Source organism: Neophocaena asiaeorientalis, unplaced genomic scaffold, assembly GCF_003031525.2.
Source record: "Neophocaena asiaeorientalis asiaeorientalis breed wild unplaced genomic scaffold, Neophocaena_asiaeorientalis_V1.1 scaffold57, whole genome shotgun sequence".
NCBI classification, from domain to species: Eukaryota; Metazoa; Chordata; class Mammalia; order Artiodactyla; family Phocoenidae; genus Neophocaena; species Neophocaena asiaeorientalis.
In genome coordinates this window covers 1,540,669-1,544,910 of record NW_020172731.1, presented here as the reverse complement: position 1 = coordinate 1,544,910, position 4,242 = coordinate 1,540,669, and the positions used below count along the sequence as shown (strand labels likewise).

General features: G+C 39.8%; 1 protein-coding gene across 1 annotated transcript in view; it reads left to right on the top strand.

Moving 5' to 3' along the window:
* Positions 1-2,432: 2,432 nt before the first annotated feature.
* SELENOP (selenoprotein P) overlaps positions 2,433-4,242 on the top strand; it is a 9,548-nt gene continuing 7,738 nt past the window's right edge. Inside the window, exon 1 of the mRNA XM_024740352.1 lies at positions 2,433-2,538. The gene's annotated coding sequence lies outside the window, so the exon portion shown is untranslated. The remainder of the gene's footprint in view (positions 2,539-4,242) is intronic.

Here is a 4,242-nt window from a genome sequence, read left to right as displayed (position 1 = left end):
GACAAATATTATAGGATATCACTTATATGTGGAATATAAAAAATAATACAAATGAATCTACATAAAAAACAGAAACAGACTCACAGACATAGAAAAAAAACACATTTACCAAAGGGTAAAGAAGGGGAGGGATAAATTAGGAGTATGGGATTAACAGGTACAAACAACTGTACATAAGTAGATAAGCAACAAGGATTTACTGTGTAACACTGGGAACTGTAGGACTCCCTGGTGGCGCAGGGAGGGAGACGCAAGAGGGAAGAGATATGGAAACATATGTATATGTATAACTGATTCACTTTGTTATAAAGCAGAAACTAACACACCATTGTAAAGCGATTATACTCCAATAAAGATGTTAAAAAAAAAAAAAGAATCTGCCTGCCAGTGCCGGAGACACTAGTTTGATCCCTTGTCCGGGAAGATCCCACATGCTGGGGAGCAACTAAGCCAATGTGCCACAACTACTGAGCCCACTCGCTGCAACAATTGAGCCCGCATGCTGCAACTACCGAAGGCCGAGCGTCTAGAGCCCGTGTACCGCAACGAAGAGTAGCCCCCGCTCGCCGCAGCTAGAGAAAGCTCGCGTGCAGCAACGAAGACCCAATGCAGACAAAAAATAGATAAAATTAAAAAAAAGTTGGGAACTGTATTCAATACCTTGTAATAACCTGTAATGGAAAATAATCTAAAAAATGTATATCTGAAACTAACACAATGTTGTAAAATCCACTATACTTCAATTAAAGGAAACCCATGGATTCCCTTCAAACATTGCAAGCTCCCCATCATCTCTTTTTGCCATCTGGGGGCCTAGACACAAACACTCCCAGGCACTTTGCTTTGGAGCTAGCTGCACACTTGCAGGGAATTCTCTGGCACAGGAGGTAGCTGCTAAGCCACGTGTAAAGGAAGGTGGTGATGGTGAAATACTCAATTTCCTGCTGCAGACAGACCCAACATGACTATTTACATTTGTGAAGAAAATGAACTATAGGGGGATTATCTGCTTCATACAAAATTTTTTCACACGGTTCTTTTAAAAAACAAGTATGTATATATGCATTTTTCTTTTCCTGCAGAAAAACTAAGCACTTCACTAGATTCTCAAAGAGATCTGGGACCCCAAAAGGTTAATACCTACTGCTTGGTGTGAGTAAATAGAATTTGGCTTTCAAATGTCAAGCTTTTCCTTTTTTTTTTTAAAGAAAGTTGCTGCTTTATTCAATAGTGCTTTAAGTGGCAGAGAAATTTAGAACCAACCCACTTTATGGAGCCAAGTGTGGAAGGATTCTTTTTTTTTTTTGTCAGCGCCACACGGCATGTAGAATCTTAGTTCCCCAACCAGGGATGAACCCATGTCCCCTGCATTGGGAGCGTGGAGTCTTAACCACTGGACCACCAGGGAAGTCCAAGTTTCTACTTGGATAATTTCTTTACAGGAAAAATAACATCAGAGCCTCTTTGTACTTTCTGCACCTTGTACAGCAGTACTCAGCCCACAGCAATCAATAGGGGTTTGTTTGGACAAAATGCATCGGTAGTGAAAGCGAGGCTTACTTGAAAACCATCACTATCCAGGGCTGCTGTCATTTGAAATTGCTGCTTGCCTTACCCATCATGTGTGTGCTCATTTGTAGCAGTTAGTGGAGAGAATGTATCCCTTTCTGAAAGGGTAGGAATTTTCCATTTTATTTGTACGTTTTGAAATTTCCATATCCTTTTCCATGTCCAGCTACTATCACAGCTAACTTATTTGTATGGTACTTAAATTTGTAAAGAATTTACAATAGATTCTTAAAAGCTTCTGTGGGATACCTAGGTCTTCCTGGGAGTGGGACTTCTGTGATGAGAAAAATGAGGCCTGGCATCTCTCAGATAAGAGGTCTCTTTCCTTATTCCTTTCCTTAAATGAAAAAGAAAAGAGCAGAAGTCCTGTGAGATCCCACAGAGATTCAAGTTTTAACCACTGCAAAATAATCTAAGTAGGTCTGTAACAGCAGGAAAGATTTGAAACACCAGGTGACTTTTCTAACAAAGTTCACCCAGTTTGGGTTAGGCTAGCACCTGACCACTACAAAGTAAAAGAAAAAAAAAATTTTTTTCTTATTTTAAAAAGACAGCTTACCTCACTGGCTCAGCAAATGTTTTTCCCTATTATAGTTTGGAAAAGAGCATAACTTGGAGGCCTTCTTTACCCTTAGCCCTTCCTCCCGCCCCCGACTGTACCATTAAATCCTAGCTACTGGGGTGACTAAAAAGGATAGGGAATAAATCAGTAATTGCAAAAACTCCCCCCCCGCCCCCATTTTGTGCATGCCAGCACTTGCTACTTTTTTAAAGTTGGTTGTAATAATCAGTCAGAGGTTGTCTCTGCTAGCCAGGTCACAGCCTGAGTGGGCATTGAACTTTGGACTATAGCTGAGGGGCGAGGTAGACAACAGGGACTATAAATATCCGAGTTTCTGGCTGTGGCTTTGTGGAGCTGTCCCAGCTGAGCAAGAGAAAGGAAGCAGCAAGCTAGTCGGAAGGGGTTGTGTAAGTAGAAACTTCGTGTTTTTCCAAACTTGATTCCTTGACAGTTTGGTAAATGATTTGATTTTTGAGTCTTGATAAAAATGTTTCTGTCCCTAGAATAGATCTGAAGAAAAGAGATGGGTAAAGAAAAGTGATACAAAAGAAAGAACAAAAGAGTCTAAACGCCGAGTGCAGTGGGGACACTAACAATTCTTGCTGATTTTTGCCCTGCTTTCTGCACAGCTGAGGATGAAGATGGGGGCAGAGGAGGCTGGAGAAATTGAATTCTTTTCCTCTGCAAAAAGTTGTGATGTTACATAGGCAATATTATATGTTCAAGCTTAAATATTTCCTACCGAAATGCAGAGTGAGAGCTCTAGGGGCAAAACAGCCTGTGGGTTTGAAGAGCAGAGACTGAGATATGGCCTTTCTACAGTGCTGTAGAAATGGCCAGGGATATTGTGAGCAGTTTCAAGGTTAAAAAAAAAAAAAAAAAAGAAGGGAGAGCAGGTTTGGTCCACTGTGCGGAAATGATCATCCTTGAAAGAGTTAAAACCCATGTCAGAATCGGGTGGTCTGCGATTAAACGCAACGCTTTGCAGTTTACGTGGTGATGGGTGCTTTCAGGAGAATGTGGGGGGACCCTCAGATGCGGGTCTGAAGGTTAGGGGAAGAGGGTGGAAGAAGTTTCTGCGTGTTTTGCCTTTTGATGGGAAATTTTAAACAAATGTAGCTCTGTATGTGGCCAGTGAATCTAGGTTTTGTGATTGAAAGTGGTGAAATTAGTGAAATTCATAACTACATTTTAACGGTTATTGCATCAGCTTCCAGTAAATCTATTTTTTGTTATTTACATTATTTTATATAGTTGTCTGACAGCTGTAATTAATCAAAAGTTTATTATGTAAAAAGTGATTTTAAGGAAACAAAGTTGAACAGCTTATTGATTATAGTAACAGAGGAAAATCTGAAAATGTGAACTCTGTAATCGCACTCTGCCAATGGCTTGTTATTTTTTCATCAAAAAACTAAATGAGAGCAATGGGTGAGATAACCTTTTCATTTGTATTCACTCTCCAGCCAATTGGAATGGTATGCAAAGTAAGGGCGCCAAGCGCTGAGTTTATGCTGGGGTCTATAACTACTGAATTTATATTCTAGAAAGTAGGGAAGATCTAGCCATTCTAGTAAGAAACAAAATAGCTTGAATAATTTTGATGTTTTCTTTGTCATCTTAGGGCATTAAAAAAACCCAGATCCTGGCTACTATAGTTACTAAAGGTGACCCAGCTAAAAACGGTCAATATATTGCAGTATCTAAGAGGTCATGTGTTGGAATTAGTAGAACCAGTTTGAACCCAGTTTCCCTGTGACTTAGTACCTGTGTGGACTTGGGCAAGATGCCTAAACTGTCACTTAGCCATAGTTTTCTCTACTGCAAAAGGAGATAATGGTCACATAGTTGTAAGGATTAACTGACATGATATTAAAAAAGTGCTTTGTGCTACCTGCAAATAGGTGTATAAATGCTCGATAAATGGTAGCTATAAGAAGGATAATTGTATCATCAGTATAAGTACTATCCTAAAGAAATTCCCTAGATTTAGTCCAGATATATCCTCTCCTTTTTTTAAGTATTGGAATTTTAAAGATATTAGAATAGTTGTGATGGCCTTAATAAATTATTTAATTTATCCTCTCCACCCCCCCCCCCCCCCCCCCCCC